General features: G+C 40.7%; 2 protein-coding genes across 3 annotated transcripts in view; both read left to right on the top strand.

Moving 5' to 3' along the window:
- Positions 1 to 17,838, top strand: part of SLC22A14 (solute carrier family 22 member 14) — a 980,905-nt gene that overhangs the window by 446,204 nt on the left and 516,863 nt on the right. The window lies entirely within an intron of this gene.
- The window catches only part of TMEM108 (transmembrane protein 108), a 295,366-nt gene that overhangs the window by 7,270 nt on the left and 270,258 nt on the right, over positions 1 to 17,838 (top strand). The window contains exon 2 of the mRNA XM_058657207.1: positions 298 to 416. The gene's annotated coding sequence lies outside the window, so the exon portion shown is untranslated. The remainder of the gene's footprint in view (positions 1 to 297; positions 417 to 17,838) is intronic.

Raw genomic sequence — 17,838 nt, 5'->3', positions numbered from 1 at the left:
CCTACTATGTCACATCATTGCCCTAGGAATCTTATGTTAAAGATGGTAGAACTTTCATCAAACGGAGGGTCTTAATTACTACATTAGGACTCCCTTTCCGACAAACCTGCTTACTGGCTCAGTATGCAAACAGGAGCCAAAAATAAACTTCTTGTTGTGTTCTGGCCATTGTACTCATACCTGTTTGGGTCTATGGATTATGCTTTTTGCTCTTTCAAATTCACTTGAGTCGGGTTTCAGGACTTGAAGTTGTGAGTCTGTTGCTTTAATGCATTATTTAATTTTTGTCTTTGGCAGTTGGTGATCAATTGGTTGTGGTCCAACATGCAGCAGTAAGTGAGCTGTGAAAAGCTGCAGAGCCTGTGGGTCGTGAGGATGCACATGTGTTTGAAGGTTTCTACACCCTCTGCGTCAGGGTAAGGCAAGGGCATTCCCTCCTGTCTTTCAGGTTTTGCTGTGTTGTAGAGGCTCCTGGTTCACCACCCTCTTAGAATCAATGCATCTTAGGATGCCCTGTGTGAGAGAGGCTGCTTAAGTTAAGAAGAGAACCATGAATAAGCTGATGGGATGGAATCTCTGTATGGGAATATTGCATCCTGGAAAATGTTAATTGCTTTGTGATTTATGGAAATGAGGTATGATTTTATGGGAGAGGTTGTGTTGGTCTTTGTTGAGGTCCACATTAGAGTTGAGTTTTACTTGTTGCCATATCATATTAGCTGTCCTTGCTTGCATTTCATTTGCCTACCACCTTTTCTTTTTCCACAGATGACTTTGCTTAGCTTTTCCTTCGTTATTTTTTCATTGAAAGGAATAACTTAACAGATTTGAAGATTCCCAGTTTCACCAGTATAATAGCATGACGAAAGCACTGTATTCTGCCCATTCTAGTTTATTTTATCCATTGTCACATGTCCACTACCAGTACATGCAGCTGTACTTGTAGCCCTTAGTGTAATACACGTAGATATTAGAAACATCAAACCAAAGCTGGCTTCAAGTTTTAATTTACGCTAAGGCTTGATTTATGCTAAAGATCAGGAGGAATAATTCATTGCTTGGTGCACCCTGCTTGGTGTTTGGTTGGCAATTCATGCAGGAATGGGTGAAAAGCCATTACTTCTTTTCTGAGGTCTCTAATTTGTAAAGCTCGAACTAAAGATTTGAGAAAATTATGACTGATATGTATCTAAGCAGAGCTAAGAAATGGCTGAGGAAGAGGATTAGGAAGCTAAAAAATAGCATTGAACTGTAAGACTGGATGATGGGTTGTCTTAAATACCTCAGTCCAATTCTGTGGATTCTTCACTGACTTATGTACCATTACTCAAGCTCAGGACACCCAGATGGGCTGCTGTTCTAGCTACCTTCTGTGGGTCAGAAATGAGTACTACTTACTGAACAAAATGGACAACCAAGGGCTGTCGGTCTCTTGAGGTTCCTTCAAATGTACATCATATCGCTTTGGAGTTATTTACATGTGTGGAGGTCAATGAGACAGGAAGAAGATGGCTACAAAACGTGCCTAGAGTTGAGTCTGGGTAAGCAATTAGATGTAGGCCATGACTTGGCCTGAAGATTGCCAATGGCCTTCTCTAGGCTTTGTTACAGAAAGGAACTGGAATCTGTCAAGATTGCTTCATTTTCCTTCTTGCCTCCTTCCTAGTCTTTGTTTTAAAACTAGCTAGAAAGTGTAGCATGGGGCAGGCATTTGTTTCAATGTTTAATATGCTACTTGGAAGGCTCGCATTCCATATCAGAATGCCTGCTGCCTGTTTTGATTTCTGGCTCTGTGTCTAATTCCATCTTCTTGCTGATATCTGCCTTAACAGGCAGTGTTGATACTGGAAGCACTTGGGTCCCTGTCACCCACTTGTGGAAATCCAGATTGAGTTATAGGCATCTGGCTTTGGCTTGGCACATTCTTAGCTGTCATAGGAATTTTGGGAGTGAGCTAGAAGATGAAGGATCTCTCATTCTGCCCGTCTCTGTCCTTTTAACTCTTCCTTTCAAATAAAAATGATGTAAAATATGAAAAAAGTCTAGAAATGTATAGCGTGTTGGAAGTAGCACTTGACGGCTTGTTTCTATGTAAGTATCGTGAATGACCAAATTGTAAAGGCAGCCATTCTTTGTTGATCAGGAGCCAAAAGAGTAATGCTAGAGATGCTGGTGGAACAGGCTTTCTCTGCCTTCGCTGTTGACGTTTTGAGTAAGACAGTTCTTGTGTGAAATGTTCTGTGTGTTGCAGAATGCTTATCAGTACCCTTTACCTGTATTGAACGATTGCCAGAAATTCCTTCCGCAGTTGTGACAACCAAAAATACCTGTACACATTGTTGAATGTCCCTTGAGAAACAAAAATTGCCCCTGGTTGAGAAGCAATACTGAAGGGATATATTGCCTTTGAGTTTCTCTGGGTTATATTTTAATCATTTAGCTTAATTTAACTTAATTGTGCTTATTTCTCTGCTTGTCAAATAGATACACATTAGTCTAAGGAAGTGATGTACAGACACTCTGCTTAGAGTTAGTAAATGGTAAGATATAATACTTGTCCCCCCAGATTGCCAGGACACAAGGATCACCCTTCATCCTTGTGATGGTGGTAACTGGGGGACAGTGGAAGTTTGAAGAAGGTCGAAGGGTTAGTGGTGTGGGAAATTATGAAGAGTACTTGGTTCTGAGTTTTACTTGAAGGCAGCATATTCTGATTGATGACCACGGTATTCTCTGGAGGAAAACTCTCCTTTGGAAAGTTAAGGAAGGGGAGAGTGGATGAGCAGCAAGAGGTCTGTTCAGAACAGTCAAGGAAGCTGTATTTGGTAGGATGGTCTCTTCATTTTAAAGTCATTCTTCTGTAATTGCAACAGAGGACATAAAGGAGTAACCACCCCCCCCAAAGTAAAACATACTCCCATTGACTGCTGACTTAGTTTTTGCAAATATTAAGACCAGAGAATGTTTGAAGAGAATCTGTTTTAATTCCAGAGACTTTACAATTTGACTTTCATGGAAAGAGCTTGTTTTTTAATGCCTGTCCTTTGAGTGATATATGTTTTAGAAAAAAAATTTTTTTTGAGAGACAGAGAGGTTGAAAGAGACCTGGTTTATTTCAGTTGATTGTCGTGCTAGGGAGGGGGTCTGCTGAAGCTGGGAGCTGGGACCTCAGTTGAGGCTGCCTACGTGAGTGGCAGGGACTAAACCAAGTACTACCTACCGGGGTGTGCATTAACAGGAGGCTGGAATCAGGAACTGACCCAGGATTTGCATGCAAGCACACATGAAATGAGGATATCCTGACTGGCATCTTAGCCACTTGGGTTAGTGCCCGCCCCTAACTGACTGGCATCTTGGCCACTCGGGTTAGTGCCTACCCCTAACACATGCTCTTTTGATACTCTCTAATACTGTTTTGTAATAATGAGGCCATAATCCTGATATAGACCAGAGATAATCTATATCTTTAGTAGGAGGTCCCAGCACAACTCTTAAGTTAGGGCTGGTAGAGGGATTGTGAGATCATAAAGTGTCTTGGCTGATTTAGAATCTTCTCCCTCTGTTTCTGGTCCCTGTGATTATTTGATTTTCAGAAAAAAAAAAATTGTTAGCAAGTACACCTTGCCTTTGGCTTAATGCTGGGAGAAGGCATGTTCAATAGATAGCTTTGCTTGCATTCTGTTATGCTTATAGTCCTAGGTGCTAAGCAAAACTTGTAAGAATGTTTTAGGAAGATTTTTTTTGTACTTTGAAGAGAAGAAAAGTGGCGAGCGAATTAAGCTCCAATTAGGAGTAAGCTAGCATTGAATGCTGACATTTTTATCCTTTTAAAGATTATTTATTTGAAAGTTGGAGTTAATCGAGAGAGAGTGGGGAAGATACAGGGGGAGATCTTGCAGTGGCTTACACCCAAAATGTCCACGAGTGCCTGGCCAAAGCCAGGAGCTAAGAGCTTCATCTGGGAGTGACAGTCGTCCAAATTCTTGTGCCATCTTCTGCTGCTTTCCCCAGGCTGTTAGGAAGGAGCTGGAAGCTGGATTACGAGTTGGACAGCCAGGATTGGGACTGGTGCCCATAAGGGATGCTGGTGTTGCAGGCAGCAACTCAACCTTCTCTGCCATGATACCATCCCGGAATGTTGAAGTTTTCATTTTATTGCTACTCAAAGTGTGATGGGTGGACTAGGAATGAGCTGAGTGTTAAGAGAAACACACATTTATGAATCAGAATCTCAGAGAGTAGGCCTAATGAGTCACACCTGTGTCTAATGAATGGTACAACTAGAAAACACCGTCTGGCAGTTTCTGATTTAGTGCATTGGGGGCTGGTGTGATGGCTCAATTGGTTAGTCCTTTCCTTGCAAGCACTGGGATCCCATATGGGCACTGGTTCGTGTCCCTGCTGCCCCACTTCTGATCCAGCTCCCTGCTTGTGGCCTGGGAAGGCAGTGGAGGATGATGCAAGTTGTTGGGATCCTGCATCCGTGCGGGAGACCCAGAGGAGGCTCTTGCCTCCTGGCTTCAGGTCAGCTACAGTTCTGGCTGCTGAAGCCATTTGGGGAGTGAACTGGCTAATGGAGAATCTTTCTTTCTAAATTTCCTGCTCTCTGCAATTCTGCTTTTCCAATGAAAATAACTAAATCTTAAACCCAAAAAAACAAATTGTGTTTGTATGTGGAGAGACGGGCACTGAGAAAGTATTTTCCATGTAATCACAATATATAAAATTGTTCTGTGGTCATGTCATATCTCATTTTTCTACATCACATTCTAAGCTTTTTCCTGCATTGTCTGTTATGGTAGCCTCTAGTGACATGTGACTGTTAGTGTTTACATTAGTTAAAATTGACATTCAGTTCTTAAATCATGCTAGTTACATTTCAAGTTCTCTTTAACCTAGTCTGTGGTGAGCGCCACATATGGAATATGTCAGTCACTAAGGAAAGTTCTAGTGGTACTGTTTTACCTATAAAGTGGGTTTTCAGAAACCAACATTAGTAATAATACCACTCTGATAGTATGTCTTACTAGACTTTTTACCTTGCTGTGGTATCATTTGCTATAGAAAGGGCCAAGGGTCCATTGTTGCCCATTAATCTAAGGCTGCTGAGCAGCCTCTTTCCATTAGGTCTCTCCACACTGTCAGGCATCTCTTTGGATGCTGCCTAGAGTCTTTTGTAGAGTCTGGAAGAGGTAGTGAAAGAATTTACTCTCACTTCTTTTCAAGCCCTAACTTGATGCAAATATGTGTTTTATGAGAGCATATAGTTCAAAAACTTAACTTCCGAAGAGTTAGTCTATGAAGAATTGGTCCTAGTGTTTACAGAACTGCAGATAATCCTGCCGTATGTCCCTGCTATCCCATTCCTAGGAATATATCCAAAGGAAATGAAATCTGCATATTAGAAAGGGCTCTGTACTCCTGTATTTACAGCAGCACAGTCTGTAGTATCAAAGACATGGAAACAACCCAGATGCCCATCCAAAGAGGAGTGGTTGAAGAAACTGTGGCACATCTACTGCATGGATACTATTCATCCATTAAAAAGAATGAAATTCTACTGTTTGCAACTAGATGGTCCCAACGAGAGACCATTGTGCTCAGCAAAATAAGTCAGTCCCCAAAGGAAAAATATCATATATTCTGTTATAAGATAGTCTTCATGCAAATTATAAGATCCATAGGCCTTTCAATACTGTTTTTGCAGCAGTTCATGGGTTTTGATATTTTGTTTTTATTTTCATTTCTTCAGAATAGTTTTTTTCTCTGATTAAATTCTTCACTGACTCATAAATCAGACAGTAGCGTCATTTTGTCCAAAAAGGCTTTTTTTGTTTTCTTTTTCATTTCTTCAGTGACACTTTGGTTGTTCACTAGCATGGTGTTTAACTCTATGGTGTTGTAAGTTTTCAATTGTTTTCTTTGTTGTTGATTTCGTCTTATGGTTTTTCATTTAGGGAATGTATAGTAGCTGTGCAATAGAGGCTGTTATATCCAGATGTGAAGATACAGTGAAGTATGCATCTCTGCTTCTAAATGAAAGGGGGACTCCCAATGAAACTGTTGGATAGATCTTTATGATAGGATGCTGGACTTTCTGCCATTGTCTGGACCTTCAGTGTTGGAATACACTTAAATAGCAGAATGATGGACTTAAGACTGCCTGTGAAGAACTATACTGTAATAATATGAGGGAAATCAATGTGTGTGGGGGGGTGAGAGAGCTTGGGGAGAGGGTAGCAGAAATCCCTGATCCTATGTAATTGTATCATAAAGTTAAAATAGAAAAAGAAGAAAAAAGAATTGGTCTCAAAAGAAAAATTTTAGTAGGCATATTAAAGCACAAATTTAGTAAAATGCTCTTTAGCACCATGGAAGGATTTTCAGTGGATGTTATCTATTAGTTTTAGCAGTATTAGTTGCTCAGAAATTCTAATTTGAGCAAATGAAAAGAGTTGAAAATTAAGCCACAAATTTTAAAAGATGTAATTTGAGCTAACTGATCCCAAGTCTGTTTTGAATGGTAGAGGGAGAGAGAATGAATTGTTGAGCCATTAATACCATTGCTGAAGGGAAATGAGTCGCATGGGGCCTGGAATTGACTCTTGGACATGCTTAATTTGAAGGATGCATTTCTGACGTGATGTGTTTGTTGCTTATTCACTTTCTATCTTCCTAACTATTAAAAGACTTTATTTGAGCAATTTCAGATTCAAATAAAAGTGAAAGGAAGGTGTAGAGATTTCCTAAATACTCTTTGCTCCCATACATGCATAGCTTTCTTGGGTTAGCAATCACCTCAGAGTGGTATATTTGTTTTTTTTTTTTTTAAGATTTATTTTATTACAAAGTTAGATATACAGAGAGGAGGAGAGACAGAGAGGAAGATCTTCCAACCGATGATTCACTCCCCAAGTGAGCCGCAGCGGCCGGTGCGCGCCGATCCGATGCCGGGAACCTGGAACCTCTTCCAGGTCTCCCACGCGGGTGCAGTGTCCCAATGCATTGGGCCGTCCTCGACTGCTTTCCCAGGCCACAAGCAGGGAGCTGGATGGGAAGTGGAGCTGCCGGGGTTAGAACCGGCGCCCCTATGGGATCCCCGGGGCGTTCAAGGCGACGACTAGCCACTAGGCCATGCCGCCGGGCCAGAGTGATGTATTTGTTATGATTAATGAACACACTTTACACATCACGTACTCTTCGCATCAGAATAATCCAAATTCCATGGTAAGGTTCACCGTATGACATTCTTGCATTTGGACCGATGTCTAATGATGTGGCTATCAATATAGTGCTAGAGTATTTTCTTTTAAGGATTATTTTTTTATTTATTTGAAGGGTAGAGCTTACAGAGAGCACGAGAGATCTTTCATTCATCTGATTGACTTCCCAAATTGCTGCAAAGATGGCCTGTCTTGGATCCAGGAGCCAAAAACTTGGGCCGTCTTGCACTGCTTCCCCAGGTACATCAGCTTGGAGTTGGAGCAGCTGGGACTCGAACCAACACGACATCTGATTTGCTGTTGTGGTCGGCAACTTTACCTGCCACAAGGCTTCAGGATGTTTTCACTTGCAGGAAGATCCTCTGTGCTCTGCGTGTTCATAGCTCCCTGGTAACTGTTTTTGTCTCTGTGCTTTGGCTGATTCCAAATTGTCATATAGTTGGAACCATACGAATGGTATCTTTTCAGGTGGGTTTCTTTCACTTAGTGATACGTGTTAAGTTTCCTCCATGTCTTTTGATAGAATGAGAACTCTTTAAATTTTTAAAAAGCATGAAATTATTTGCCATTGTCTGGATGTACTGCATTTAGTTATCCGTTCACCTGCTGCGATATCTTGGCTCTTTTCCAAGTTTTGGTAGTTATGTATACAGCTGCTATAAACAATCCATGTATAAATTTTTGTGTGGGTGTAAGCTTTCAGTTACTTTGAATAAATAGCCAGGATCTTATGGTAAAGGTGTTTTATTTTGTGCAAAACTGCTGCACTCTCTTCCATTCTTATCAGTAATGAATCACAGTTTTTGTTGCTTCCCAGTTGTTATCATCATGTGGTATTGTCAGTTTTCTGAATTTCATCATTTAATTTGCATTTTCTGAAAAAATGGTTTAGAATGTCTTCTCATGCGTATTTGACATCTGTATCTTTGATGAGATGTCTGTTCATAGGGCCTTTGGCTTATTTTTAAAATAAAATTATTATTATTAGCACATTGTAAATGTTTTTTTCTTTTTTTCATATTTTCTGTAGCAGTCCCTTATTAAATTTTTTTGCAAACATTTTCTCCCAGTTTTTGAGTTGTGTTCTCATTTTTTTGACATGTTTCAGAGAGCCTTGTAACATGTCCTGAAAACTGGTATTGTAATGTCTCTTGCTTTATCGTTTAGGATTGCTGTGCTTGTTTGGGAGTTTCTTGTCATTCCATAGGTATTTTGGGATCAATTTTTCAGACCCAAGAACTTTTAAAAAAAAATTTTGGTTGAGTTCACATTGAATCTAAATTGCTTTGAGTAGTACGGACAGTTTGATTATATTAATTCTTACAATCTATGAGCATGGAAGATTTTTCCATTTTTTTGCATTTTCTCTTTCTTTCCTAATGTGACTGTAGAGATATTTCATTTCCTTGGTTAAATTTATCCAAAGCTGCTTCAGATTTTTTTAGCAGCTATTGTGAATAGTATTGATCTTCTGAGTTCTTTCTCGGCCATGATAATGTTTGTGCATACAAAGCCTATTTATTTTTTTTGTTTATGTTAGCCTTATATCCTGCAGTTTTACTATAATCTCTTATTGGTTTTAAGAGTTTTTACAATATTTTTTTGTTTTTCTATATGTTCATGTGTGAACAAAGATTATTTTAGTTTTTTTTTTAAAAAAATTTGTGTACTTTTTCTTTTCTTATGGTAGTAGCTAGGACCTCCAGTACAGTGTTGAAGAGTAGTTGGGGAACATCCTTGCACTGTTCTTGGTATTAATGGAAAAGCTTCTAGCTTCTCACTAAATAAATGCGTGATGTTATTGTAAGTTTTCTGTGTGTTCCCTTATTTCTCCCTCTTTTGTTGCCTGGAATCTTGGAGGGAACCCAGTTTTCTGGAAGTAGGTTTTATTAGCCTTTTGGTAGAATGGTTCCTTGTAGCACTTTCCTGTTAACTGTGGGGCACTTAATACCTTTGGTAACTAAGTGCTCTTGTTACTCTGACCAAGCCATGTGTCAACCAAGATGTCCTATCCCATTGCAAAATTCTTATGATTGTGAAATATTGACTGCTAGAAAAATGAATTTGATATATATATATATAAAATATATATATATATATTTTCTTTTTTTTGGACAGGGAGGAGTAAAGGTATAGGTGCTCTGAAGATGTAGCTCAAAAGTTTATAAGAAGACATTACATTTCCAATGCTGGCAGTGCTGTTGGGAGCTAGAAGTATCCAGAAAAATCAAGTTTTACTACTTTAAGACTTGTTTTAACAAGACGTAAGATCAATGCAGAAGTCAGAGGGTCTGCCACAGAAAGCAGAGAGGCTGGCTACCATGATTCTCACAAAATGGTGTATTGCCAGTCTTGATTCCCTGTGGCTAATGTTTCTGCATTTACTCAATAGTCTACTTGTTGCGCTGATCTCCTGAGAGAAAAAAAAAAAATACACCAGCAGGTTGAAGATAATTCAAGGGAAGTAGGTTTTGCCCGCTCTTTTCTTTCTGTTTGTAAATATTGACAAATAGCTCCTGAAGTTATGTGTCGGTTATTAGATGACCTGAGATTGTTAGATGACCTGAGATTGATGACCTGAGAACACATTGGGACATCCTAATTGAGTCTGTGCAAACTATTTTCATTTCAAGAATGGAAACTCAAGTACAATTAGAAAATCGGTTTAAGTAAGAATACGTGAAAAACAAAACAGTATCAGTCATGTAGAGGGTCTGGGAAGAACTCCAAGCGCTTTGCAGAATGAGAGAGTAGTCTGACTAGACCTTGCAGATGCCTGTCTTACCTCAGGAACAGGAGAATTGTTCACTGTCTAGTGCAACTGCATTCAGTACACCTGTGCTGCCAATACTTGGTCAGTCTGTTTTACTTGTCCACCTTAACACTGCTCTGCATTCTAATTTTGAATCATTGGGACTGCTTCTTCGCACTCTTCCTTATTGTGCTTACTTACGATTTGTATGTAGACCAATCTCCACAAGAGGAAAAAAGGCACAATTGGCTCTGTCTGTTGACCAACACTGTTATAGCACGCGATCTTAGAGGCATGGTGCTTTCTCTTGATCTAAACGCTATGACCTAGGGCCATTTGCTGGGGAGGATGGTGTTCTTGGCAGTTTCCCTGGAGGGAGCAGTGGAGGAGTGGACTGATGAAACCTGAGACCTTACTGTATTGTAAGGACCCTGTGTTCTTTTTTTTTTTTATACAGATTTTTAAAAATTTTTTAAATTACATTGCATTATGTGACACAGTTTCATAGGCTCAGGGATTCCCTCAACCCCTCCCCGTGCCCTCCCCCCACGATGGATTACTCCACCTTGGTGCAGTATTACAGTTCAAATTCAGTCAAGATTCTTTCTTTTCTAACATATACCAAGCATAGAGTCCAGCATCTTATTGTCCAGATAAATTCCACAGTTTCTTGGGGAGACCTTCTCTGGTCTGAAGGCAGAGCTGGCAGAATATCATCCTGATCAATTAGAAGCCCCAACACAACATCAAGAACAATTTACAACATTATGGAATTAATTGACATGGTATCAAGTAACCAATATGTTAAAATAATGCAAGTTCTTAACCACATCGTGTGACTACTTCATTGACCCTTCAATTTTTGTTTGTACATAGAACCGGCTGCTATACACCTAAAGTGGCTACTATTCAGCTCTTTCTTGTCTATTTTTCATTTTAGTATTTAGCAGTTTATTGTGTTGACACATAATTTTGCTGAACTTGGTAGATTTTAGAATAGTCTAAACTGGCTTATAAATCTAACAAGACGTTTCTCAACAGTTGAGGTGCAGAACAGTTTTAGGAGGGGTATGCAGAGAAATCTTCAATACCTTAGTGAGGAGTAACTAATCTTTGTGTTCTACCCAGCAAGGTATATGTGGATCCACGCTGATTATTTCCTGTTTGGTTCTAAGCTTTCCTTGTATTTCTCTATCTATTCTATTCTTTTTGGGCGGGGGGAGCGCTGCGGCGCGACCCTGATGGTCATTGCAAGAGAGGGTGGGGATCCAAAGTTGGAACTAAGTAAGGACCAGAAAAGGCTCCTCTCCCTAGTCCCGAAGGAAGTTTGCTGTTCTTCTGTTTCTGAGATCCCTCAGGGTTCCTGGCTGTTGTTCCGATGACCCTGGATCCTGTGAGGAAGGATTTGGGCTTCTTCCATCCCATGTGGTAGATCCAAACAGGGTTGGGTGACCTCGGAGTTCTCGGCCTCCGAAGGCACTCCAATTCCCCGTGGTCTCCTTGGCAGTTGGGATGTAGTCCTTGGTGCCCGTACTGATAGTCCTTGGTGAGGATCCGAGTCTTCAGGGTTGGGATAAGCCTCCTCCTGAAGGACCCTGTGTTCTTAATCCCTGCAGTTAATATAAACAGTATTTGTGGTTTAGGTGTATAATGAAGCATTGGAAAATTATTCATAAAGCCTGCATGTTTTGTACTAGATTTTGTGAAAAGAAAGTTTGTTCTTTTATTTAATAAATCTGTTTGTATCCTAGAATGGAAAGTTTGGAAAATTGCTGGGTTGGATGACAGGGAGTATAAAGTTATATATGCCGCACAGGTATCTTTTAAAGTTTTCATTTGTCAAGTGATTCTTTTAGCTTGCTTTCCTGGAATAATGGCTAGGTGAATGTTTAAATGTTGAAAGATGTTTTGACATTTTTGACAAGTGGTGTTCAGCATCTGGGTTTGTAAGACTTCAGTTCTAATAAAAATGACTTCACTTGCTACTCTAAAAGTGAATCCTGTATAAATGTTGATATTTTTGCGATTACTGTCTTACAAAATTGACTTAAAAATTTTTATGTATGTTTTGTTCATTCCCTGTGAACCCCCTTGTTTGTTAATTTGATTTTTGTCAGTAATAGAGTACGACTTTATAAGGGAATACATTCTGGTATTTCGGAAGGCTCCATCTTTGTTTATGATTCTCTATCAGGGTAAAAATAATGGTCCCAGCGTTTTTTGGATCTGAACACCTGTGAGTGGGGTGATCCATGGCAGCACAGACAATCCATCATTTCAATGAATTCGTTTACGGCTCTAACATTGCTCTCTAAGCAGGCAGTTGGATAAAAGTGATACCACATGTAGAGACTCAATATTTTCTTATTCCTTTGTAGCTTGTTTTAGAAGAGAGGCCAAGACATGAAAACGAAAACAAAACTATCAAAATCCATGAGCTGCAGCAAAAACAGTACTTAAAGGGCTGCTGATCTTACATTTAAAGGGCTGCATGAAGGTTGCCCTGACTCATCGGTCATATAGTAGCATCATTTCCTCCAAGAAGGTTTTTTTATTTTCTTTTTCATTTCTTCACCAACACAGAGGTCATCCAGTAGCACATTATTTAACTTCATGGTGTTGTAAATTTTTAAAAATTTTCTTCCTGTTGTTGATTTTGTTTTATGGCTTTTCATTTACACAGTATAGTAACTGTGTAAGTAGAGACTACCATATCCAGCTCTGAAGATACAGCGCAGTAGGCATCTCTGCTTCCAGAGATGGACTCCGAGTGAAACTGCCGGATAGATCTTGAGAACCGGATGCTGGACCCTCTGCCATCGTCCGTACCTGCAGTGTCAGGACGCACTTAAACAGCAGAAGGATGGATTTATGACTGCTTGTGAAGGACTATACTATTGTTATAATACGGGGGAAATCAGTGTGGAGGAAGAATCTGCGGGAGAGGGTAAGGGAAATTTCAGAGACGGTGGGATTGTTTCATAAAATAAAATAAAAGAAATAGAGTCCAAAGAGAAGGTGTTCCTTTGGGCTGCGTCAGTTGCTGAGTGAAATCAACCAGTGATTTCTTTCTGAAAGGCGGATAGGATTGGTGAGAGGAAAGGAGCAGAAATGAATGATTTGCTCCCGGTTTTCTGATTCTGAGAAGATCCCTATTCTCTCTGAAGAGAGAAAAGAAAAAAACCAGAATTCTATCCAGTTAATTTTTATATTATATCCATGTTGCTTCTGAACAGGAAGATTATATATAGTTAACTGTATATTGCTGGGAGATTAGGATCTTTTAATTTTAATTTCCAGGAAGCACTAAGTCTTACATGCAAATTAAAGAACTAATGCAGATTTTTGCATACGTACATTTTTTTTTAAACAAAATAAAATTCTCCTAGAATCAGGAATCAGTGTGTGGCCCATCCCTGAAGATTATGTAGCCATGGTGAAAGTATTTATTTTGTCCAGGATATAGGAACTCAAGTTTTTGAATCCTTGAATCCCGTTTTGACATTGATTACTCTCTGTGAGGTAGTTGGGTGCTAAATAGCCATTGAGTGGCAGAGAGGGGACAAGGACTTTGGCTATGGATGTTTGAGGACTTCGGGCTGAAATACCTAGTTGAGAAGTCTTTTTTTCTGTAAGTCAGAGCATGGAGCCAAACTTCCTAGCCCTTTCTCTGAAAGCCCGGCACTCTTTCCCCCCTTGCCCTCTTCTCCCCACTCCCCAGTTAACTTTGGCTTTCATCCTTCAAGGAAGGGAAACTGGGGCCGATACGATATCCTCACTTGGGTTTCATCCTAACTAGCTCACCTGCTTGGAGGGCTAATTCTGGACAGGGAAAGAGATACTACCTATCAGAAACTGTCCCTTTCCCACTGGGAAGAACTGTATAGATCGCTTTAGAAAGTTTTAATTTTGACATTTGTACAATATTGCCAAGCTTTAAATGATACAATATTTAGAAGTTCTTTGCTTAGAAAATAATGTTTTTACTTTGTGATACCAATTCTGCATATTAGTACAGTCCTGTATTTTAAGTTTTTGTTCTTTCTTGTGTTTTTCCATACTCTCTCTGTAGTTTTTTTTCCATTGACCCTGTTATCTTTTTTAGACCTACTAGTCTGTTTGCCTGTCTTTCTCTTATTTTCAGAGTTCTGGGGCTCCTAGCTGGCTGTAGGACAAAATGCCTGTTGAGTATCAGAGGCCTGGAGGCTGCATAGATTAACTGCACTATCCTTTTCCGAATCTTGTTTTATTTTTCTATTTACAAACTTCTGCTTTACCCAAACTGATCCTGTTCTATTCTCCCAGCATAGCATGCCTTTTTCCGTTTTTAATGACCATTTATGTTTTGATTGATCTGGTAGGTCAGCTTTTCCTTCCAGTCTCTGTCAGATTGTAGAACAAGTATTTCATATCTTCCAGCCTTTTTTTTTTTTTTCCCTTAAGTTTTAGGATAGCAGTCGTAATACCTGCTTTACAGGATACTGGTGTCCTCTCTCCCATCCAAGTACTAACGAGGCCTGACCCTGCTTAGCTTCCAAGATCAGACGAGATGGGGCGCGTTCAGGGTGGTATGGCCGTAGACACTGGGGTCCCCTCTAATGGGTGTTCGCCACAGTGCTGTACGCGTATTCTTGCTGATAAAGTTATTGAACGTCAGAACTGATGTGTCCCTCGTTGTTGAGTCATCCTCTGTTTGCCATTGTTACAACTTCTGTAACCACACCTTGAGTACCGTAGCTCTATCAGTCAGCATGTTGAGATAATTTTCTTTCTTCTCGGGGTGTGAAAAATAGGTTCATTTAAAGTGGACTGAAATTATGTTTTTGTAAAATTTCAAAGAAAAACATGAAAGGAAGAGAGATATTGCGTGGTCTCCCCCACAGATTCCTCTAGTACCCCATTGCCAGAGGGGGTGAGCCTGCTGCCCGCCATCCAGCCTCTCAGCACGCGAGTGCACCCGTGTGGGAGACCTGGAGGAAGTTCCTGGCTCCTGGCTTCGGACTGGAGCAGCTCTGGCCATTGTGGTCACTTGGGGAGTAAATCATCAGACGGAAGTCTTCCTCTCTCTCCTCCTCTCTGTTTATCTGATTTTGTAATAAAAATTAATAAATCTTTAAAAAATTTCTAAAAAAAAAAAAAAAGAAGAAGGTAGGAGTAGGACTAAAATCTACATTCTTTGACTTGAACCTTTCCTGGCTGTCTGAGTGTTGTGGATTTTGGCTGTTTCTTGAGGAAATATATAAAAGGCTGTGAGAATATTGATGCTATGAAAAGATTTATTGCAGTATATTCTCAATAATTAGGTCGATTTTTAATTTTAGTATCATAATCAGAAAGATTTTCGAATGTAACTTGAATAAAGATGTTTTACAGGCAGGCAACAAGATGCCCAAATCTTCTTTGTTTTACTGTGTGAACACTGATGGCGGAGTAGCCTGCAGTCAAGTATTGGAGCCCAGAACAAGTGGAGATTGGTGCAGTGCACTGTGTTATACAATACCCTGGAAGACTAGGGTAACCCTGGATGCTAGTTACTTGGTCACCATTCTGAACAGGAGGCCATGATTTCCACCACATGTCTTTCATGACAACAAATATCTATAGATGGAAGAAACAAGAAATATAGTTTCTGAGTACGTTGGCTTTTGTTTGAAAATATTTTAATATTTTATAATTGTGAGTGTTAAGAAAAGCAAGGGTAGGAGTGATGTATGGCAGCTCAAAGAATGTGACCACTTTGTTGCCCTGTGCGGTGTCAGATTCTTATTCTAACTTCACTTTAAATGGCAGCCTATCCGACTCCTGCCTTGTTGATCTGCTGCTGGAATCTTTCTACTGTAGCTGCTCTCCATTCTCTCAATTTGGTAAACGAGCTAATGGAACTGGGTCCACCTAGGTAGGATTCACAGCACCTCTAAAGGGCTGCCCCAGGAAAGCAGGAGGACTCGTTCTAGTCCTGGGTTAAATACAATGTGATAGGTCATGGATGCCCCTCTTGTTTCTTATTTGACTATGAAGCAGAACAGTATCTTTGGCTCATTTGTTGTACCTGGTCAGGGGAGGAGTGATGCTAAGGGGTGAGACACTTAGAAAGAAGAGACCAGGAGGGGCCGGTCTCACAGTTCTGCTTTAGGTTCCCCAGGTTATCTAGCTTTGCATCTTGGCTGGGAGATATTGTTACTGGTTGGGATGGGTTCCCCTCAGTTACATAATTTAAGTCCACCGTTAGACAATGAGACTTCTACAGGAATGGTCCATGCCATTTCCCTTTCTTTGTATTGCCAGCACTGTGAGAGGCACTTAGAGGAGTTCCAGGTGTGGGTTTTTTAGTGCATTAGTACTTTCTCTGTATAGTTATCTTCTTCAAGGGTGTTATACAGAATGTAGACAAAGACTGGGTGTCTTATAAGCAGAAATTTGCTTTTCATGGTTCTAGGGTGAGAAACCTAATTGGGGTTTCAGCATGATGGCGGTATGGTCCAATATGCTCTTCTAGGTTGCAAATGGATGATGTTGCGTTGTAACATCACACGGCAGAATGCAGGAGAGAATCTATGCTCCACCTCTTTGAGAATTAGAAGTTCAGCATAAGAATTTTGGTTGTATACAAATATGTAGCATATTGCTGTAGTCTATCTTATTCGCTTTACTATTCTTACACTTATTCTCTATTTATGTTCAGAAATTATGTATCTGTTTCTCCCTGGAGTAATCTTTTTCTGGAAGGATTAAAATTCTGTGTGCCTTCATAGCAGTCTGCCTTATGATTGGTTTCTTGAGCTGAATATTAACCTTTCATTCTTTGGTAACAATGTGGCGATCCTACAATCTTATGAAACTTACTTTTGATTATGGCATTTAGCAGTGGCTGCTGTAGTGTGGCTGGGTCCGGCTTACACCCCATTCCAGCTCATGGTGGTGAGGGCTACAGCCTAGCCTAGCCTAGCCCAGCCGGCCCCAAACCTGGCCCTCATGTGAACTGGCTTGTACTGCAGCCCGACCCAGCCTGATCCACACTCCTTTCTGGTGCTTGGATTCACCAGAGGTGATGTGAACTGGCCCAGCATGCTTCTCCCCCGACCTGAGCCAAATGTATGCTGGTGGGTACCATTACCTAGTCTGGTCTGGGCTGCTCCCTATCATGATTTTTTTTTTAAAGATTTATTTTATTTTTACGAAAGTCAGATATATAGAGAGGAGAGAGAGAGAGAGGAAGATCTTCCATCCATTGATTCGTTCCCCAAGCAGCTGCAACAGCCAGAGATGAGCTGATCCAAAACCAGGAGCCCAGAGCCTCTTCTGGGTCTCCCACGCATGTGCAGGGTGCTAAGGCTTTGGGCCGTTCTCGACTGCTTTCCCAGGCCACAAGCAGAGAGCTGGATGAGAAGCAGGGCTATTGGAATTAGAACGGCACTCAAATGGGTTCCTGGCACATGCAAGGTGAGCACTTTAGCTGCTAGGCCCTCCTATCATGATTCTTTGTTCACTTGCAGGGACTGTGTCCCCACAGAGGAGTTCCCCAAGTTCCTTCATCAGAACCTTTCCCAATGTCAGATCTCACACCCATCGTAAGCCCTACTTAGTCCACCTCCTGTCCTAGCAGGAACAGTGGCCTTTCCTGACCAGGCTTCACCCTTTCCTGTTCTACTGTTGGCTGTTACAGCCCAACCAAGCCTGGTCCACACCCAGACACAGCTCACACATGGCTCAGCAGGGACAGAGACCTAGCCCAGCCTGTCCTACACTTATCCTGTTTCTCATGAGCAGCAGTGGGTGCTGGAGTCTAACCCAGTCTGGTGCATGACAGACCCAGTCCACACTTGTGCTGAGGGACACTGCAGCCATGTCCAGACCATATAACAG

This window comes from Ochotona princeps, chromosome 30 (genome assembly GCF_030435755.1).
Source record: "Ochotona princeps isolate mOchPri1 chromosome 30, mOchPri1.hap1, whole genome shotgun sequence".
Taxonomy (NCBI): domain Eukaryota; kingdom Metazoa; phylum Chordata; class Mammalia; order Lagomorpha; family Ochotonidae; genus Ochotona; species Ochotona princeps.
The sequence above is the reverse complement of the archived record's forward strand: the minus strand, read 5'-3'. Positions and strand labels throughout refer to the sequence as shown.